This window comes from Saimiri boliviensis, chromosome 2 (genome assembly GCF_048565385.1).
Source record: "Saimiri boliviensis isolate mSaiBol1 chromosome 2, mSaiBol1.pri, whole genome shotgun sequence".
Taxonomy (NCBI): domain Eukaryota; kingdom Metazoa; phylum Chordata; class Mammalia; order Primates; family Cebidae; genus Saimiri; species Saimiri boliviensis.
This window is the reverse complement of record NC_133450.1, coordinates 98,463,924-98,486,630: the sequence shown is the minus strand read 5'-3', so window position 1 is coordinate 98,486,630 and position 22,707 is coordinate 98,463,924. Positions and strand designations below refer to the sequence as shown.

Here is a 22,707-nt window from a genome sequence, read left to right as displayed (position 1 = left end):
CTCCCATGGTGGCCTCCAGGGAAGCCCTCTGGCCTTTGAGGCCCTCAGTCTCAGCCTGAAGCCGGCTGATGTTCGGTTCATCTCAGAGATCTCAGGTTTTTTATGCTGCAGGTCATTCCCGTGCTTCCCAGCCAGCGTCTGCAGCTCCTCATACTTGATCTGGTACATGCTGTCAGCCTCAGCCCAGCTGCGGTTGCCGATCTCATTCTGTGGCTTAACCTCAGCGATGATGCTGTTGATGTCCAGGGAGGGCCTGTTGTCCACGGACAGCACCACAGATGAGGACAAATTCATTCTTGGTCTCTTGATGATCTCATCCTACTCTTAATGATCTCATCCTTATAATTGTTCTTTAAGACCTCCACCCGCCCCTGCATGTTGTCAAGCTCTGCCTCCAGCTTCAGCTTCTCCTGGCCCAGAGTTTCTAGCTGCTAAGGTTGTTGATGTAGCTCTCGAACATGTTGTCCATGTTGCTCGGAGCCATCTTCTGCTGCTGCAGGTGGCTCCACTTAGTCTCCAGCATCTTGTTCTCCTGCTTCAGGAACCATATCTTGTCAATGAAGAAGCAAACTTGTTGAGGGTCTTGGTCTCCCGTTTTCCTGGGTGTGCATAGCCTGGATGTTGGGATCGACCTCCAGGTTAAGGGGGCTTCGCAGGCTATGGTCGGCCGTGTTGCTGGTGATGCCTCCCATGCTGCTGGCCCCACCACAGCCTCTGCCTGCGCTATCCCAGAAGCTGCTGCTGCCCACTCAGGAGAAACTCAAGGACCTGATATGGGTACCCAGCCCACTCATGTAGGAGCAGCTGCTGAAGGCCCTGGAACCAGAAGTGAACACCTTGTAGGACTTCTGGGTCACGCGGATAGACGTGTTAGAGGCAGGAAGGCTGAATCAGGCGGAGATTCCAGAAGGAGCAGAGAAGCTGCTCCTTGGTCAAGGGTTGCCTTTTCTTTGTATCTTCGTTAGCATTTATTATTACCTCTTTTGGATATAAGCCATTTTAACTGGAGCGAGATGATATCAGATTGTAGTTTTGATTTACATTTCTCTGATCAGTGATGTTGAGCACCTTTTATATGCCTGTTTGCCATTTGTATGCTTTTTTTTTTTTTTTTTTTTTTTTTTTTTTGAGACGGTGTTTTGCTCTTGTCGCCCAGGCTGGAGTGCAGTGGTGCAATCTCAGCTCACTGCAACCTCTGGCTCCTGGGTTCAAGTAATTTTCCTGCCTCAGCCTCCCAGGTAGCTGGGATTACAGGTGCTCACCATCATGCTCAGCTAATTATTGTAAGTTTTTTTTAGTAGAAATGGGGTTTCTCCATGTTACCCAAATTGGTCTCGAACTCCTGACCTCAGGTGGTCCACCTGCCTCTGCCGCCCAAGGTGCTGGGATTACAGGTGTGAGCCACTGCCCCTGGCCACCATTTGTATATCTTTTGAGAAATGGCTATTTAAAACTTTTGCCTATCTTTTGATTGGATTGTTAGACTTCTTTCCTATAGAGTTGTTTGAGCTGCTTATATATTCTGGTTATTAATAGCTTGTCAGCTAGGTAGTTTGCAAACATTTTTTTCCCATTCTGTGCGTTGTCTCTTCACTTTGTATCCTTTGCTGTGCAGAATCTTTTTAACTTGATGTGATCCCATTTGACTGTTTTTGCTTTGGTTGCCTGGCCTGTGGGTTATGTCTCAAGAAATTTTTGCCCAGATTAATGTCATGGAGATTTTTCCCATTCTTTTACTGTAGGAGTTCCATAGTTTGAGATCTTAGATTTAGGTGTTTGATCCATTTTGATTTAACTTTTTGTATACGGTGAGAGATAGGGGTCTAGTTTCATTATTCTGCCTATGGATAATCTGTTTTTCCAGCACCGTTTATTGAAGAGACTGCCTTTTCCCTAATGTATGTTCTTAGCACTTTTGTCAAAAATGAGTTCACTGTCGGTGTATGGATCTGTTCCTGGTTTCTCTGTTCTCTTCCATTGGTCTATGTGTCTGTTTTTATGCCAGTACCATATTGCTTTAGTTACTATATCTCTGTAGTACAATTTGAAGTTGGGTAATATGGTTCATCCAGTTCTCCCCTTCCCCAACCTTAGGATAGGAATTGCATTGAATCTGTAGATTGCTTTGGGTAGTGCATACGTTTTAATAATACTGTTCCAATGATGAATGCGAAATATTTTTTTGTTGTCCTCTTCAATTTCTTTCATCTATTTTTTTTATAGTTTTCATTAGAGATCTTTCACTTCTTTTGGTTAATTCTGAGGCGTTTAGTTTTACATGTAGCTATTGTAGATGAGGTTTCTTTCTTGAGTTTTCACATTGTTTGCTGTTTTCATATAGAAATGCTGGCCGGGTGCGGTGGCTCAAGCCTGTAATCCCAGCATTTTGGGAGGCCGAGGCGGGTGAATCACGAGGTCAAGAGATCGAGACCATCCTGGTCAACATGGTGAAACCCCGTCTCTACTAAGAATACAAAAAATTAGCTGGGCATGGTGGCACATGCCTGTAATCCCAGCTACTCAGGATGCTGAGGCAGGAGAATTGCCTGAACCCAGGAGGCGGAGGTTGCGGTGAGCCGAGACTGCGCCATTGCACTCCAGCCTGGGTAACAAGAGCGAAACTCTGTCTCAAAAAAAAAAAAAAAAAAAAAAAAAAAAAAAAAAAAAAAAAAGAAAGAAATGCTACTGATTCTTGTATCCTGTAACTTGACTGAATTTATCAGTTCTAAAAGTTTTTTCTAAATGTAAGATCGTATCTGCAAACAAGGATACTTTGATTTCTTCCTCTTTAATTTGGATGCCCTTTAGATTGTTGTCTTGTCTGATTGCTCTAGGTAGGACTTCCAGTACTATGTTGAGTAACAGTGGTGACGGTGGCCATCCATGTCATGTTCCAGATCTTAAAAGGCTTTCAGTTTTTTCCCATTCAGTATGATACTAGCGGTGAATCTGTCATATATGGCTTTTATTGTGTTGAGCTATGTTCTTTCTTTCCTGAGCTTTTTGGCAGTTTTTATCATGAAGGGATGTCGAATCTTATCAAATGTTCTTTCAGCATCGATGAAATGATCATATATGGTTTTTATCCTTCATTCTGTTTTGATGCGTCACATTGATTTGCATATGTTGAACCCATCCTTGCATCCCAGGGATAAATCCCACACCATGATTAATAATCTTTCTAATATATCATTGATTTCAGTTTGCTAGTATTTCATTGAAGATTTTTGCCTCAATATTCAGAGATATTGGCCTATAGTTTTCTCTTTTTGAGGTGTCTTCATCTGGTTTTGGTATCAGGGTAATGCTGGACTTGCAGTACTCCCTCTATTTTTTGGAATTGAATAGGACTAGTATTAGTTCATTTTTCAAATGTTTAATAGAATGCAGCAGTGAAGCTGTCGGGTCCCAAGCTTTTCTTTTTTTGGAGATTTTTTTATTATGGCTTCAATCTTGTTGCTTGTTCAGGTCTGTTCAGGTTTTGGATTTCTTCATGATTCAATCTTGGTAGGTTGTATGTGTCTAGGCTTTTTCCATTTCTTTTAGATTTTCCAATTTATTGGCATCTAGTTGCTCACAGCAGCCACTGATGATTTTTTTGCATTTCTACAGTGTCAGTCTTAATGTCTCCATTTTCATTTCTGACTTTATTTTCATCTTCTCTCTTTTTTTCAGTCTGGCTAAGATTTGTCGATTTTGTTTAACTTTTCAAAAAACCAACTTTTTGTTGCACTTATCTTTTGGATTGTTTCATTTCAATCTTATTTCTGCTTGATCTTTATTTTTCCAATTTTGGGTTAGGTTTGCGCTAGCTTTTCTATTTCTTTGAGATACATGGTTAGATCATTTTTTTTGAAGTTGTTCCTTTTCTTTGATGTAGCACATACAGCTGTAAACTTCCCTCTTAGTACGGCTTTTGCTGTATCTCATAGATTTTGGTATGTTGTATTTCCATTATCATTTGTATCAATAAATTTTTCAATTTCCTTAATTTATTCATTGATCTGCTGGTCATTTGGGTGATATTGTTTAATTTCCATATATTTGTATGCTTTGCAAAATTTCTCTTCTTCCACTTTTATTCCGTTGTGGTCAGAGATGATGCTTGATATTTCCATTTTTGAATTTTTTCAGACTTGTTTTGTGACCTAACAAATATATTGTCTATCTATGAGAATGATCCATAGGCTGAGGAAAAAACTGTGTATTCTGCAGCCATTGGATGAAATGTGCTGTAAATATCTATTAGAGCCACTTAGTCTATAGTACAGATTAAGACTATTTCTTTGTTTCTGTCTGGATGGTCTGTCCACGGCTGAAAGTGGGGTGTTGATTTCCAACTATTACTATATTGAGGTCTGTCTTTCTCTTTAATTCTAATATTTGCTTTATATATCTGGGAGCTCCAGTGTTGGGTGTGTGTGTGTGTGTGTGTGTGTGTGTGTGTATGTATTTAAAATTATCATATTGTATTGTTGAATTGATCCCTCTATCATTATACAGTGACCTTCTTTGTCTCTTGTAGTTTGGTCTTAAAATCTGCTTTGTCTGATAAGTATAGCAACTCCTGTTTTTCTATGGTTTCCGTTAGCATGGAAGATCGTTCTCCACCCCTTTATTTTTCAGTCTATTTGTATCTTTATAGGGGAATTGTTTCCTGTAGGCAACAGATCACTGGGTTTCGCTTTTTCATCCATTCAGCTATTCTACATCTTTTGATTGGAGAGTTTAATCCATTTACATTCAATGCTACTGTTGATAAGTAAACACTCCTGCCATTTTGTTATTCATTTTCTGGTTGTTTTGTGGTCTTATCTATCTTATTTTTTTCCTTCCTATCTTCCTTTAGTGAACATGATTTATTCTGGTGATATGGTTTAGTTTCTTGCTTTATTTTTCTTTCTTTCTTCTTCTCTCTTTTTTTTTTTTTTTTTCTTTTTAAGATGGACTCTTACTCTGTCACCAGGCTGGGGTACAGTGGCATGATCTTGGCTCACTGCAACTCCCGCCTCCTGGGTTCAAGAGATTCTCTTGCCTCAGCCTCCTGAGTACCTGGGACTACAGGCATGTGCCACCACGCCCAGCTAATTTTTGTATTTTTCACAGAGAAAAGTTTTCACCACATTGGCCAGGATGATCTCAGTCTCTTGACCTTGTGATCTGCCTGCTTTGGCCTCCCAAAGTGTTGGAATTACAGGTGTGAGCAACCAGGCCTGGCCTCTTCTTAAATTTGTTTAAAAATACATATATAACTTACTGCTTTTTGCTCCAGTCAGACATACCTTACCTGCAGTTTTTTGCTTTTCACATTTTGTGTATTAATTATATATTTTTTGGCTTGAGATTACCATGAGGTTTGCAATAGTATCTTACAATCCATTATTTTAACCTGGTAACAACTTAACACTGCATAAACAAACATACAAAAAGAAAGCTAATAGAAACTTTATACCTTAAATCCATTCCCTGCTTTTTTTTTTCTTTCCTTTTTTTTTGGATGGGGGTGAGACGGAGTCTTGCTTTGTTGCCAGGTGCCAGACTGGAGTGCAATGGTGCCGTCTCAGCTCACTGCAACCTCCACCTCCCAGGTTCAAGCAATTCTCCTGCCTCAGCCTCCCAAGTAGCTAGGACTACAAGTGCATGCCACCATGCCCAGCTAATTTTTGTAATTTTTTAGTAGAGATGGGGTTTCACCATGTCAGCCAGGATGGTCTCGATCTCTTGACCTTGTGATCCGCCTGCCTTGGCCTCCCAAAGTGCTGGGATTGCAGGTGTAAGCCACCGTGCCCAGCCTCTATTCTCTGCTTTTAAACTTTTTGTTTCTATATATCTTATTGTACTGATGATGTCTTGAAGAGTTGTTCTAGTTATTTTCAGTTGGTTAATTGTTTAGTCTTTCTACTGAGGGTAAGAGTAGTTTACACACCACAGTTACAGTATTATGATATTCTGTTTGTGTGTGTGTGTGTGTGTGTGTGCGTGCGTGTTTTCAGGATGCTTCCTATTTTTTTTTTTTTTTTTGAGATGGAGTTTTGCTCTTGTTACCCAGGCTGGAGTGCAATGGCACAATCTTGGCTCACTGCAACCACTGCCTCCTAGGTTCAAGCAATTCTTCTGCCTCAGCCTCCTGAGTAGCTGTGACTACAGACTTATGCCACCATGCCCAGCTAATTTTTGTATTTTTAGTAGAGACGGAGTTTCACCATGTTGATCAGGATGGTCTTGATCTCTTGACCTGATGATCCACCTACCTCGGCCTCCCTAAGCGCTGGGATTATAGGCGTGAGCCACTGCGCCCAGCCTGCAAAAGTCTTTTTCTCCATGTTTGAAAGATGTTTTCACTGGATATAGCATTTCAGGGTAAAACATTTTCTCCTTGAACACTTTAGATGTCATGCCACACTCTCTTGTCCTGTAATTTTCCCACTGAAAGTCTGCTGCCAGATGTATTGGAGCTCCATTGTATGTTATTGGTTTCTTTTCTCTCATTGCTTTTAGGATCCTTTCTTGATCCTTGACCTTTGGGAGTTTGATTATTACATACCTTGAGATAGTTGTCTTTAGATTAAATCTGCTTGGTTTTCTTTTACTTGGATATTGATATCTTTCGGTTTGGGAAGCTCTCTGTTATTATCACTTTGAATCAATTTTCTATCCATATATTTTTCTCTACATCTTTAAGGCCAATAACTGTAGGTTTGCCCTTTTTAAGACGGTTTTCTAGATCCTGTCGGCATACTTCATTGTTTTTATTCTTTTGTCTCCTGCATATTTTCAAATAGCCTGTCTTCAAGCTCACTAATTCTTTCTTCTGCTTAATCATTTTTTCTAGTAAAAGACTCTAGGCTGGGCACAGTAGCTCATGCCTGTAATCCCAGCACTTTGAAAAGCTGAGGCAGGAGAATCACCTGAGGTCAGGAGTTGAAGACCAGCCTGTCTAACATGATGAAACCCTGTCTCTACTAAAAATACAAAAATTAGCCAGGCATGGTGGTACACACCTGTAGTCCTAGCTACTTGGGAGGCTGAAGTGGGAGAATCACTTGAACCTGGGAGGCAGAGGTTGTAATGGGCTTAGATTGCACCACAGCATTTCAGCCTGGGCAACAGAGTGAGACTTCATCTAAAAACAAAACAAAACAAAAAACTCTAATGTATTCTTTAGTATGCCAGTTGTGTTTTTCAGCTCCAGTATTTCTGCTTTTCATTTTAATTATTTCAATCTCTTTATTACATTTATCTGATAGAACTCTGAATTCCTCTGTTGTCTTGAATTTCTTTGTTTCTTCAACATAGCTATTTTGAATTCTGTTTGAAAAGTCACATATGTCTTTCTCCAGGATTGGTTCCTGGTGCCTTATTTAGCTCATTTGGTGAAGTCATGTTTTCCTGGATGGTATTGAAGTCTAGTAGATGTTCTTTGGTGGCCAGGCATTGAAGAGTTTGGTGTTCGTTGTAGCCTTCATGGTCTGGGCTTATATGTACCTGCCCTTCTTGGGAAGGCTTTCTAGACATTTGAAAGAACTTGGGTGTTGTGATTAATACTGTATCTGCTTTAAAGGACACCCTAAGCCCAGTAACACTGTGGTTCTTGATAACTTACAGAAATACCACCTTTATGGTCTTGGACAAGATCCAGAAGAATTCTCTGGATTATCAGGCAGAGGCTCTTGCTGTCTACCTTTACTTTTTCCCAAACTGAGTCCTGTCTGTTCTGAGCCACCTTAATCTGAAGGGAGAATGACATAAGGACCCCTGTGGCCAGCACCACGTTGACTGTGCTGGGTCAGTCCTGAAGCCAGGATAGCACTGGGTCTTGCCCAAGGCCTGCTCTAACCACTCCCTGGCTACTGCCTCCGTTTGCTCAAAACCCTGGGGCTCTACAATCTGCCAGTAGCAAAGCTAACCAGGCCTGTGTCCTTCCCTTCAGGGCAGCAAGGTGCCTGGGCCCTGCGTGGGTCCAGTGGTGCCATGTGGGAGCTGGGGACTAGAAGTCAAAAGACTTAGAAGGCTACCTGGTATTCTGTTGCACTGTGGTTTAGCTGGATAACAGTCTTTCTCATTCTTCCCTCCCTTTTTCAAACATAGAGGAGCCTCTCCCCATGGCCACCACCAGAGGCCCATGAGGAATACTGCCAGACTACAATCAGGATTCTTCATTTAGCTTGTGGTGAGAGCTGCCTGGCCTGGAACTCACCCTTCAGGGCAGTGGGCTCCCCTCTGGCCCAGGGCAGGTCCAGAAATGCTGTCCAAGAGTCAAGTTCTGGAATTGGGGACTCTAAGAGCCTACCTGGTGTTCTGCCTCCCTGTGGCTGTGCTGGTATTTAAGGTACAAGATCAAGTCCCCTTTACTTTTCCCTCTGCTTTTCTCAAGCAAAATAAGTTTTGTCCCATAACCACCACAGCTGAGAATGTGCCGTATCTCATCTCAACCCAGAGGGTCTTAGAGGTTCACCCAAGGCCTCATCATAGTCCCTGGGTATCACTGCTGGTTATTCAGACTCAAGGACTCTTCAGTTAGCAGGCAATGAATGCTGTCAGAACTGGGTCCTTTTAATCAAAGTAACGTGTTTCCTTCTTGCCCAGGTGGTGTCTAGAAATGTTCTCCGGGAGTTAGGGCCTGGAACAGGGGCCTCACAACTCTGACTAGTACTTTACCCTGCTGTGGTTGAACTGGTAACCAAGAGGCAAGACAGAGTTCTCCCCACTTTAACCTCTCCTGTCCTTAAGTGGAAGGAAGGGGCCCCTTTTGGAGCCACAAGCTGTGTAGCCTGGGGTTTTGAGAGGGGCAATGCCAGCATTCCATTAGCCACCCCAGCTGGTCTCTCAGTATGTCACATGTTCCCCCCAGTCCACTATCTCTGGACCTAGTTCATCATTAGGACTCACCTAAGAGTTGCAGTCCATATGCCCTCACCTGCCTTTCAAGTTCACTTGGGGACAGAGCACTATATCCCTCAGTGGCAGGAACTAACAGTGGCAGGTCCTAACACTGGGGTAAGTGATTCCCCTCTGGCTAGGGCTGGTTTAAATGCTTCCTCTGTGCGCCGGTGTCAGCTGAGTTTGGTCCAGTTTTCCTTTCTGCTTTAACAGTACTGAGTTGAGAACCTCACAAATGCTGTGTTTTCCTTCTCCACCCCCGCCACCCCTACCCTGTGCCCAGAGATGCTCAGCTGCCAGGGGTGGAGGAGGGGTGGCATCGGCTATTTAGGACTAGTTTTTCTATCTCTTTAGGGCCTCTTTCAGTGATAGAAGTTAGAGCTAGGTATTATAAGGAGCTCACCTGACTTTTGGTTCTTATGAAGGTGTTTTTTTTCTGTGTAGATAGTTGTTAAATTGGTGTCTCTGTTGGTGAATGATTGGAGCCTTCTATTCTGTCATCTTGCTCTGCCTATCCATGACCTAGGCCCCTTTGCTTCTTAAAAACCGGGGTGATTTGTTACCTTATACTATTTGTTATATCTTGTGCTTGAGTTTTATGTACTTTTTCTATGTGAATACTACATGTTACAAATAAAAAGTTAAAAAGAAAAACAACCATCTGCTGTATTACTTAGCCTGTCAGATTTCACTGTTAAAGCCTCATTGTGATGCCTTCAATATGAGAAATTACATCCCTTCTTATTCTGGTTCTTGCTCTCCCTTTCTGTCTCTCTCCTTGAACATAATTTATATGTAGTGAATGGATTAAACTCTACACACTGTCCTGTAAACTAATGCCCACTTACATGTATCTTGAGGCACATTCCATATCGGTGCATACAAATCTGTCGAGTTTTTGAAAATTATTAATATATTAAATTTTTACATAGAGGTAGCATGATTTAACTACTTCTGCTTATGAGCATTTTATTTGTACCAGATATTTTTATATCAAATAATGTTGCCATTAATAGAGTTTTAAATAAAGTTTGACACTTTGCCAATGTATTTATAGGGTTTGCACTGGAATTACTTGGGCAAAGTATACTAATTTTATATTGTGACAAATGTCAATTTGGTGTCTAAAAAGGTGGCACCAATACACTTTTTTGACAAGAAAAGGATGAAAATAATGTATGAGATTTTTCAGACAATTTCCTTGAAACTTCTTTCATATTTATAAACACTAAACATTTTAGATTTTCAAACTAATTAATAAATCCATTTTAAAATCACAATATTTTTAAAAAATATTTCTGCATTAACTATGAAAGCAATACAGAAAATTTCTTAAAATACAGGAAGAACATTATCTCACAATATCAAATTACAGCTAACCATTGTAAAGGTTAGGAGAATACTATTTGCGGAATCTCTCTCAGAATAAATAAATATGATAGTGCCAAAGGAGAGAGACCTAGGTAAGAATATTGTAGTGAAATGGTATGGCATGATTTTTTTTTTTTTTTTTTTTGAGACGGAGTCTCACTCTTGTTACCCAGGCTGGAGTGCAACGGCGCGATCTCGGCTCACTGCAACCTCCGCCTCCTGGGTTCAGGCAATTCTCCTGCCTCAGCCTCCTGAGTAGCTGGGATTACAGGCACGCGCCACCATGCCCAGCTAATGTTTTGTATTTTTAGTAGAGATGGGGTTTCACCATGTTGACTAGGATGGTCTCGATCTCTTGACCTACCTCGTGATCCACCCGCCTCGACCTCACAAAGTGCTGGGATTACAGGCTTGAGCCACCGCGCTCGGCTGGCATGATATTTTTAATGATTAAATTAAAACTGTGGTCTTAGAACCCAATAGAAGATAAAAAATTTGAGTAGAAATTAAAGGCGTTCAGGTACAAATGAAGGTGTTATTATTCTCACATAAGATGTATTAGTTCCTAAAAGATCATTCGCAGACTTAAAATATTAGAAAAATATAAAAGTTATTATTATTTATAGTTTTCAACACTCGGCCAGATCTGTGATTCCTTTAGGTGAAAGATGAGAATAATGTTTTTTTTGTTTTGTTTGTTTTTTTGAGACAGAGTCTCACTCTGTTGCCAGGGCTGGAGTGTAGTGGCACAATCTGGGCTCACTGCAACCTTTGCCTACCAGACAGGTTCAAGTGATTGTCCTGTCTCAGCCTCCTGAGTAGTTGGGATTTTAGGCACCTGCCATTATGCCCAGCTAATCTTTTTTGTATTTTTAGTAGAGATGGGGTTTCACCATGTTGGCTAGGCTGGTCTCAAACTCCTGACCTCTAGTGATCTGCCCTCAAGTGATTTGCCTGTCTCAGCCTCTCAAAGTGCTGAGATTGCAGTTGTTGAGCCACTGCACCTAACTGGGAATAATGGTATTCTAATGCTTTTCCTAGACGTCCTCTATCCATAACCTATTTTCTTATTGTATTAGGAATTCATAAGGGTCAAACCATTTTTGTTCTACTTTATACATATGACAAAGACTTTGAGGGGACTTAACTATCTGATTAAATCATTCTGTACATACCACTAATCTTTTGCTTATCATGGTGTCTTTATTCTTTAGGCCCTTATTTGAATTCATCTTTTGGATGCTTGTATTTTATTTTTAAGCAGTGTTTTACAATATTTTACTATAAATAATCCCACTTGTATTTAAGAGAAACCCAAAAGTTGCAGCACATATGGGCCAACAGAATCTAACAGTATAGTTGTAAATTTCTCAATAGCAAGTGAAACTGCAATGAAAATGACAACTAAGCTATCAAAACATTTAAGGTTGATCATTGTATTTGCAAGAATTAAAAAACCCTTTTTAATAGCAGAGTGTCTACTTTTATACATACTTGGAGTCTAGTTGATTTAAAGAAATAAAACCAACTAAATTATGTATTGAAGCATAACATAAAACTATCATACTATTAGTTGACATTATTATGTATACAGAATATCCAAAAGCATCTGTGGATAATTCCTTTAGAACAAATCAGTGTTTTAAGTTTTGTTGGTGACAACTGTAGTATCAGATTTGATGTCTCCTTTTCCGTATCTGATTTTATTTGTGTCTTGTTTCTTTCTTGGTTGATTTAATTAACAGCTTGGTTGACTTTACCTTTTCAAAAAACTGACTTTTCATTTTGTCCTTTCATATTGGTTTGTAAATTTTTATTTCATTTTATTCTGCTCTAACCTTACATTTTTTTTTTGTAATTTTGGGTTTGGTCTGTTCCTGATTTTCTAGTTCCACGAGGTATATATTATTAATTTGAAATCATATTTCTACTTCTTTGATATAGGGGTTTACTCCTATAATCTTCCCTCTTAGCGCTGCTTTTGCTGTACCCTATAGGTTATTGTATGTTGTGTTTCTCACTTGTGTCAAGAAAGTTAGTTTATTTCCTACTTAATTTCTTGACCCAGTGGTCACTCAGGAGCATTTTTTTTTTTTTCTTTTTTTTTTTTTTAGGCGGACTTTTGCTCTTGTTACCCAGGCTGGAGTGCAATGGCGCGATCTCGGCTCACCGCAACCTCCGCCTCCTGGATTCAGGCAATTCTCCTGCTTCAGCCTCCTGAGTAGCTGGGATTACAGGCACGCGCCACCATGCCCAGCTAATTTTTTGTATTTTTAGTAGAGATGGGGTTTCACCATATTGACCAGGATGGTCTCGATCTCTTGACCTCATGATCCACCCGCCTCGGCCTCCCAAAGTGCTGGGATTACAGGCTTGAGCCACCGTGCCTGGCCTCAGGAGCATGTTTTAATTTTCATGTGTATGTATGGTTTCCAAAGTTCCCCTTTTATTTATTTATTTCTTAGAGACGATCTATCACCCATGCTGGAGTACAGAGCACCATCATAACTTATTCTAGCCTCAAACTCCTAGGTCAAGCAATCCTCCCACCTCAGCCTCCCAAAGTGTTGGAATTGTAGGAGTGAGCCACTGTGTCTGGCCTAATGTCAACTTTTTTTTTAAATTAATTGACTTATTTTGTGTTGTAACATACGACCTATTCGGGAGAATGTTCCACATTCTCTATCTGTATTCTATAGCTGTTAGATGGAAGGTTTTTAATTGTCTGTTACAATTTGGGCTAACATGCAGTTTAAATATACTGTTTCTTTGTTAATCTTCTGTCTAGATCTAATAATACTGAGAGAGGGACGCTGAAGTCCTCAACTATTGTGTCACAGTCTCTCTCTCCCTTTAGACATATTTACAAATCCGGGTGCTCTAGTGTTGGGTGCATATATGGTTAGAATTATATCTTCTTTCTGGCTTGATCCCTTTATCATTATATAATGCCCTTCTTTATCTTTAAAAAAAAATGAAGGAGAGGAAGAAAGAAGAAGAGGAAGAGGGAGAGAGAACAGGAGTATTGCTTTGCTGCCCAGGCTAGAATGCAGTCTAAAAATGGGTATTGGAGACCTCTTTTATGCCAATAATCTTGCTTAATAGTGGAGACAGGAAGAAATGAGAGAAGAAAATAACAAACAGCCAACCAATATTTCATTTAAACCTGTGTAATGCTATACAATTACTGAGGAACGAGTAACTTCACTTTTAGAGTAGGTGTGATGTGGTACTGATAAGAGTGTATATTTTGTGTATTTGAAGTGGAGAGTTCTATAACTGTTTATTTAGTTGTTTCAGATCTGAGTTCAAGTCCTGGATATCCTTGTTAATTTTCTGTCTCGTTGATCTGTCTAATATTGATGTTAAAGTCTCCCACTATTATTGTGTGGGAGTCTAAGTCTCTTTATAAGTCTTATGTGTCTGGGTGCTCTTGTATTGGGTGCGTATATATTTAAGATCGTTAGCTCTTCTTGTTGCATTGATCCTTTTACCATTAGGTAATGTCTTCCTTTGCCTCTTTTGATCTTTGTTGCTTTAAAGTCTATTTTATCAGAGGCGAAAATTGCAACTCCTGCTTTTTATTTCCTTATTTTTGCTCTCCATTTGGTTGGTAAATTTTTCTCCATCCCTTTGTTTTGAGTCTTTGTGTCTCCTTGCATGTGAGATGGGTTTGGATGTAGGATATTGATGGGTTTTGGCTGTGTCTTTTGATTGGGGGTTTAGTCGATTTAAATTTAAGATTAATAATAATATATGTGAGTTTGATACTGCCATTGGATGCTAGCTGGCTGTTTTGCCCATTAGTTAATGTAAATTCTTCATTTATGTTGATGCTCTTTACTTTTTGGTATATTTTTGGGAAGGCTGATATTGGTTGTTCCTTTCTTTGTGTAGTGGTTCTTTCAGAAGCTCTTGTAAAGCAGGCCTGGTGGTGATGAAATCTCTGAGTACTTGCTTGTTCACAAAAGATTTTATTTTTCCTTCGCTTATGAAGCTTAGTTTGGCTGGGTTGAAAGTTTCTGGGTTGAAAGTTCTTTTGAGTATGTTGAATATTGGCCCCCAGTCTCTTCTGGCCTGTAGGGTTTCTGCTGAGAGATCTGCTGTGAGTCTGATAGGCTTCCCTTTGTGGGTAACCTGACCTTTGTCTCTGGCTGCCCTTAGTATTTTCTCCTTCATTTCAACCCTGGTGAATCTGACGATTATGTGCCTTGCGGTTGGTCTTTTTGAGGAATGTCTTTGTGGTGTTCTCTGTATTACCTGGAGTTGAACATTGTCCTGCCTTGCTAGGTCATGAAGTTCTCATGCTAGGTCGGGAAGTTCTCGTGTTGTGTTTTTCAGCTCCATTAATTCACTTATATTCCTCTCTAAATTGTCTATTCTTGTTAGCATTTCGTCAAACCTTTTTGAAAGTTGTTTGTTTCTTTGCATTGGGTTAGAACAAGTTCTTTTAATTTACAGAAGTTTCTTATCATCCACCTTTTGAAGCCTACTTCTGTTATTGGAATATACTCGTTCTCCATCAGGCCTTGTTCCATTGCTGATGAGGAACTGTGATCCCCAGTAGAGGGAGAGACGTTCTGATTTTGGGTATTCTTAGCCTGGCATTCTTAGGCTGGTTTCTTCCCTTTGTTATAAATTTATCCATCTGTCATCTTTGTGATTACCGAATTTCTAATAGGTTTCTGAGTGGATGTCCAACTTGTTGATTCCCTGCACCAGAATCGGAGCAACCCACTGCGCAGGCCAAAACAGCGGTGTTAAGATTGATGGTGCTATGGGCCAGGCGCGGTGGCTCACGCCTGTAATCCCAGCACTTTGGGAGGCCGAGATGGGTGGATCACGAGGTCAAGAGATCGAGACCATCCTGGTCAATATGGTGAAACCTTGTCTCTACTAAAAATACAAAAAAAAAAAAAAAAAAAAAAAAAAAAAAATTAGCTGGGCATGGTGGCACGTGCCTGTAATCCCAGCTACTCAGGAGGCTGAGGCAGGAGAATTGCCTGAACCCAGGAGGCAGAGGTTGCCGTGAGCCAAGATCGCGCCATTGCACTTCAGCCTGGGTAACAAGAGCGAAACTCGTCTCAGAAAAAAAAAAAAAAAAAAGATTGATGGTGCTTTTCTGTCCAGGAATCTCCAGTCTGGCTTCCTTCTTGAGTCCATCCTTTGATCAGCTGAATAGGCGACTCTGCCTTCCCGGAACTCCAAACGTTGGCCAAAAGGGGAACCAGTCCCGTTTACTCTGCACCAAGAACTGCTGCACCAAGGCATCGGTAAAACCGCCACGCTGCCCACAAGGTTCGCGCTGGCGACCCATGGGCCTCCTCCGCTGGGAATTTCCTGGTCCGTGAGCAACAAAAAGTCATCTGAAAGTGTGGCATCCTCTCGTTTTCTGCGCTTTCACTGGGAGATACAATCCTGAGCTGCTAGTGATCAGCCATCTTGGATCTCTCATAAATTGCGTTTTAGATTTTGGCGTACATGTGAAGAACATGCAGGATTGTTGGATAGGTACATACATGGCAATGTGGTTTGCTGCCTTCCTCCCCATCACTTATATCTGGCATATCTCCCCATGTTATCTCTCCCCAACTCCCCACTCCCGCTGTCCCTCTGCTAGTTCCCCCTGAACAGACCCCAGTGTGTAAGTGTTCCCCTCCCTGTGTCCATGTGTTCTCATTGTTCCACACCCACCTATGAGTGAGAACATGCAGTGTTTTTCTGTTCTTGTGTCAGTTTGCTGAGAATGATGGTTTCCAGGTTCATCCATGTTCCTACAAGGGACACGAACTCCCCATTTTTGATGGCTGCATAGTATTCCATGGTGTATATGTGCCACATTTTCCCTGTCCAGTCTATCTTCGTTGGGCATTTGGGTTGGTTCCAAGTCTTTGCTATTGTAAACAGTGCTGCAATGAACATTCGTGTGCATGTGTCCTTATAGTAGAATGATTTATAATCCTTTGGATATATACCCAGTAATGGGATTGCTGGGTCAAATGGAATTTCTATTTCTAGGTCCTTGAGGAATTGCCACACTGTCTTCCACAAGTGTTGAACTAATTTACACTCCGACCAACAGTGTAAAAGTGTTTCTATTTCTCCACATCCTCTCCAGCATTTGTTGTCTCCAGGGTTTTTTTCCTTATTTATTTATTTATTTTTACTGCATTTTAGGTTTTGGAGTACATGTAAAGAACATGTAAGAGTCCATAGGTACACACATGGCAGTGCGGTTTGATGCCTTCCTCCCCATCACCTGTATCTGCAATTTCTCCGCATGTTATGCTTCCCCAACTACCCATTCCCTGCTGTCCCTCCCCTATTTTCCCCCAACAGACCCCAGTGTGTGATGCTCCCCTCCCTGTGTCCATGTGTTCTCATTGTTCAACACCTGCCTATGAGTGAGAACATGCGGTGTTTGATTTTCTGTTCTTGTGTCAGTTTGCTGACAATGATGGTTTCCAGGTTCATCCATGTCCCTACAAAGGACATGAACTCGTTGTTTTTTTATGGTTGCCTAGTATTCCTATCTTTTTTTTTTTTAAATAATGGCTTATGAAAAATAGGTAGTTTTTGTTTTTTGTTATTTTTGTTTTTTTGAAATCATACTTTATTATTGTCATGTTTTTCAACTTTTTTTTTATAAGGCATTAATATTTATTGGGTGGTTTAATGTGAAACACATTTTTTTTAATAAGAAAAAGAATAAAGGGGAGGAAGAAAGAGGAAGAGGAAGAGGGAGAGAGGATGGGGGTATTGCTTTATTGCCCAGGCTAGAATGCAGTCTAAATATGGGTATGCCTATAATTGTCCTTAATAATGGAGACATGAAAGAAAATGAGGGAAGAGAATAACAAACAAGGAGCCAACCAACATTTCGTTTAAACTTCTAAGTTGATATGATGTGGTACTGATAAGAGTGTATACTTTGTATATTTAAAGTGGAGAGTTCTATAAATGTTAATTACATTTACTTGTTCCAGATCTGAGTTCAAGTCCTGGATATCATTGTTAATTTTCTGTCTCATTGATCTGTCTAATATTAATGTTGAAGTCTCCCACTATTATTATGTGGGAGTCTAAGTCTCTTTATTAGTCTTGTATGTCTGGGTATTCCTGTATTGGGTGCGTATATATTTAGGATCTTTAGCTCTTCTTGTTGTTGCATTGATCCCTTTATGATTATATAATGTCCTTCTTTGCTTCTTTTGATCTTTGTTGCTTAATTGTAACTTCTGCTTTTTATTTATTTATTTTAGCTCTCTGGTTGGTTGGTAAATCTTTCTCCATCCCTTGTTTTGAGTCTTTGTGTATCCTTGAATGTGAGATGGGTCTGGATGCAGCATACTGATGGGTTTTAGTTTTTTATTCAAATTGCCTGTCTGTCTTTGGATTGGGGGATTTAGTCAATTTAAATTTAGAATTAATAATAATATATGTGAGTTTAATACTACCATCTAATATTAGCTTGCTATTTTGCCCATTAGTTGATATAAGTTCTTCATTATATTGATGCTCTTTTTGGTATTTTTTTAGAAAGGCTGATACTGTTTGTTCCTTTCTATGTTTAGTGGTTCTTTCAGAAGCTCTTGTAAAGCAGGCCTGGTGGTGATGAAATCTCTGAGTGCTTGCTTATTCACAAAAAACTTTATTTTTCCTTCACTTGTGAAGCTTAGTTTGGCTGGATGTGAAATTCTGAGTTGAAAGTTCTTTTCTTTTTTTTTTTCTGAGACAGAGTTTCGCTCTTGTTACCCAGGCTGGAGTGAAATGGCGCGATCTCGGCTCACCGCAACCTCCGCCTCCTGGGTTCAGGCAATTCTCCTGCCTCAGCCTCCTGAGTAGCTGGGATTACAGGCACACGCCACGATGCCCAGCTGATTTTTTGTATTTTTAGTAGAGACGGGGTTTCACCATGTCGACCAGGATGGTCTCGAACTCTCGACCTCGTGATCCACCCGCCTCGGCCTCCCAAAGTGCTGGGATTACAGGCTTGAGCCACGGCGCCCGGCTGAAAGTTCTTTTCTTTAAGGATGTTGAATATTGGTCCCCACTCTCTTCTGGCTTGTAGGGTTTCTGCTGAGAGATCTGCTGTAAGTCTCATAGGCTTCCCTTTGTGGGTAACATGACCTTTCTCTCTGGCTGCCCTTAGTATTTTCTCCTTCATTTCAACCCTGGTGAATCTGACGATTATGTGCCTTGGAGTTGCTCTTCTTGAGGAATATCTCTGTGGTGTTCTCTGTATTACCTGGAGTTGAATATTATCCTGCCTTACTAGGTTGGGAAATTTTTCCTGAATAATGTCCTGAAGCATATTTTCCAGCTTGGATTCATTCTCTTCGTCACATTCAGGTACACCTGTCAAGCGTAGATTAGGTCTTTTCACACAGTCCCGTATTTCTTGGAGACTTTGCTTGTTCCTTTTTATCCTTTTTTCTCTACTCTTGTCTTGTTTTATTTCATTGAGTTGGTCTTCGACCTCTGATATCCTTTCTTCTGCTTGATCAATTCGGCTGTTAAAACTTGTGCATACTTCACGTAGTTCTCCTATTGTGTTTTTCAGCTCCATCAATTCACTTATTTTCCTCTCTGAATTGTGTGTTCTTGTTAACATTTCGTCAAATCTTTTTTCAAAGTTCTTAGTTTCTTTGGATTGGGTTAGAACAAGTTCTTTTAATTCACAGAAGTTTTTTATTATCCACATTTTGAAGCCTGCTTCTGTAATTGGAACACACTCGTTTTCCATCAAGCCTTGTTCCGTTGCTGATGAGGAACTGTGATCCCCTGCTGAGGGAGAGGCATTCTGATCTTGGGTATTCTCAGCCTTTTTTGGCTGTTTTCTTCCCTTTGTTGATTTATCCATCTGTGGTCTTTGTATTTACCGTCTTTGTAATTGGGTTTCTGAGTGGATGTCCAACTTACTGATTCTCAGCGCGGAAAATCTGAGCAACCCACTGCACCGACCAAATCAGCCGCGTTAAGATTGATGGTGCTTTTCTGACTCTGCACCAAGAACCGACACTCCGAGGCGCTGGCAAAACCGTCTCGCCGGTCACAAGAGTCGTGCTGGCGACCCGTGGGGCTCCTCTGCTGAGAATCTCCTGGTGCGTGAGCAACAAGAATTCATGTGAAGGTGTGGTGTCCTCTCGTTCTTTGCGCTTTCACTGGGAGCTACAACCCCGAGCTGCTAGTGATCAGCCATCTTGGATCTCTCCATGGCTGCATAGTATTCCATGGTGTATATGTGCCATATTTTCCCTGTCCAGTCTGTCATCAATGGGCATTTGGGTTGGTTCCAGGTCTTTGCTATTGTAAACGGTGCTGCAATGAACATTCGTGTGCATGTGTTCTTAAAATAGAATGATTTATAATTCTTTGGATATATACCCAGTAATGGGATTGCTGGGTCAAACGGAATTTCTATTTCTAGGTCCTCGAGGAATCACCACACTGCCTTGCACAATGGTTGAACTAATTTATGCTCTCACCAACAGTGTAAAAGTGTTCCTATTTTTCCACATCTTCTCCAGCATCTGTTGTCTCCAGATTTTTTTTAATGATCGCCATTCTAACTGGCATGAGGTGGTATCTCCAAGTATCTCCCAGTTTCTTCCCAACATCATGAAGGGACAGGCCGGGATGTTCTTTGATTTTGGGGCAATACTCAGAGCAGAACAGGAAAAAGGTGAAGGAGGCCTCTTAGGTACATTGGGATCCTTGAACAACTTTTTTGTCTCCTCTTTAGGAGGGATATAAGTTTTCATTTATCTTTCATAATGGGCCATGTCCGCCTTTGCCCTATCTTCAAATTTTCCTTTCTGTTTAGCAGGCATGGTCTTCCACGTCTCTGAGCACTTAGAAAATGCTGAGAAGTTGACTGAAGCATCTGGGTGCTTCTTATCCTCCTTCTGACAACTTTGCGCAAAAAATGCATATGATGACATTTTGCCTCTTGGCTTCTTAGGATCTCCTTTGCCCATGTTTAGTTATTTTTCCTCAGCGAGGCACAGAGTCACCCAGTGCCCATCTGGCTCTGGGCTGCTGATGGCACTCACCAGCCTGGAGGGCACCAAGGTTCTGCTGGAGGTGCAGCTGCAGCGGGCCCAGGGTGGCACCTGCCTCAAGGCCTGTGCCTCCTTCCATTCCCTGTGCTCCAACCTCAGCAGCACTTGGAGTCTAAGTGAGTTCCCCTCCCTTCTGGGAGGCCAAGAGGCAACTGGGGAGACCGCTGTCACAGGGGGATCTGAGTCTCACCCCTCGGACGAGGCCACAGACGGTGAGAAGGAGATCCTGGCTCTCCATCCTGCCCTTCCTGCCCAGTGCCAGCTCCATCCTCTGCTGGCAGCGTGAGGAGGACCCTGAACCCCCTAAAAGGTCCTTCAGCAGCATGTCAGATATCACAGGGAGTGTGACACTTAAGCCCTGGTCCCCTGGCCTCTCTTCATTGTCCTCCTCCAACAGCGTGTGGCCTTTGGGAAAGCTGGAAGGCCGCCTGGCATGGGGCTGTGGCCTGGACAGGTCTCTGAGTATCTGGCCGGATCCCCCCAGGGGGGCTCAGAGCCACAGGACAAGGGCCCAGATGGGCTGTCATTTTATAGGACAGATGGCCTGCGGCTGTGGTCTGGAGGGTGATCTCTGGGCCTGGGTCAGCTAGGATGGAACCAAGAGAGCAAAGAGTGGAAGCTGCTGATCTGGAGCGGGTGTGCCTGGAGGCTGAGGCCCAGCAGAAAACCTTGCTCTGGAACCAGGGGTCCACACTCCCCTCCCTGATGGACTTGAAGGCCTGCCACTCCTTCCGTGAGGCCCTAGAAGCCTGGGTGAAGGGGCCAGGGGCCGAGCCCTTCTACATCCATGCCAACCTCACCCTGCCCAAGAGGGCAGATCCCATGCCCTTTGTGTGAAAGCCCAGGAGATTCTTCAGCTGGTGGACCCCAGCGTACAAGCGGAGGCAGGAATGGTTCTACACCCGGGTTGACCCCCTCACTCTGTGGGACCTGGACCGGGGCACTGTGCCCAATTATCGGAGGTGACACAGAGCCAGGAGCCAGGAATGGGGTCCCCCTGGGAGCCAGTCCCAGATAGGGGTGCTCTCCCTCCTCCCACTGTCTCTCACCATTTGAGGAGAAGAGATGAGGGGCTCTCCTTCCTACACACATGATCCCACTTTCTCCTACAGAGCCCAGCAGCTCCTAGAAGTTCAGGAGAAATGCCTGCCCTCCAGCTGGTACTGAGGCCCCCACAGTAATGTGAGCATGGGAGGGGGACCCCAAGGATTGGGTCCAAAAGGGAGCTAGCAAGTTTTGTTCTCTGGCAACCTAAGAAGATACTCCCTCCCTCCTTCCTTGGGGATTTAATTGGCCATCTACTATGTGCCCAGAAAACAGAACAGCAGAGCTCACTGTGCAGGGTAGTTTAGAGATGAAATGAGATAAAGCATGCCTAGTATTCAAGAGTACCTTGGCACTTAGTAAGCATTTGACAAAACAGCAGTCACATCCCCTCTTCCAATGCCTGAATGGCGGCTGGGCTGCATGTCCTGCTGAGCACACTGGCAAGTGAGGCTCAGAGACATCCGATAAAGGAAGAGTGAGGGCCCTGACCAGGCAGCCTGCATTGGAGCCCCAGCTCTGCTCCTTATCAGCTGTGTGACTTTAGACAATCTCCTGAACTTTCCTTGGGGCTGTTTCCTCATCTGTAAAATGCAGCGGGCTGCAACACCTCTCAGACTGTCCACGGCAAGAGATGGCTTCCGTGAGTTAGTGCCCCTTAGGGACTTAGCGAGTGTCGGTCATGTCGCAGGCATTTGAGAATGGTCCCATATTGATATACTCAGTGCTGTTACTGGTTTGGTAAGTTTTCCTACCAAGACCACATTGCTAATTCACTGGCAGAGACCCTAAAGTTGGCCTCCTATGTGACATTTGGTTCCTCTTGATCTCCGGGCCTCAGTCTCCCTATCTGTAACTTGGGGGGTAGACCTGAGGCTCCTCCAAAAAAAAAAAAAAAAAAAGGCTCCATTGAGCTCTCTTTATGGAGCTCAATGGACTCTTTTTCAACTTTTAATAGTAGCCATTCTGATTGACGTAAGATGGTATCTCACTGTGGTTTTGATTTGCATTTCTGTAATGATCAGTGATAGTGAGCTTTCTTTCATATGCTTGTTGGCTGCATGTATGAGTTCTTTGGAAGAGTGTCTGTTTGTGTCCTTTGCCCACTTTTCAAAGGTGTTTTTTCTCTTGTAAGTTCTTTATAGAGGCTGGATATTTAGACCTTTGTAAGATGCACAGTTTGCAAATAGCTTCTCCTATTCTTCCTTTGTTTGTTTCTAGCTTCTATTCTTTCTGTTTATTTTGTTGATTAGTTTCTTTTGCTGTGCAGAAGCTCTTAAGTTTAATCCCACTTGTCAAATTTTCCTATCGTTGCAATTGCTTTTGGTGTTCTTGTCACAAAATCTTT

At 42.0% G+C, this 22,707-nt stretch overlaps 1 pseudogene; it reads left to right on the top strand.

The window, feature by feature from the left end:
• Positions 1-659: 659 nt before the first annotated feature.
• Positions 660-22,253, top strand: LOC120363930 (caspase recruitment domain-containing protein 10 pseudogene; annotated as a pseudogene).
• Positions 22,254-22,707: the final 454 nt, after the last annotated feature.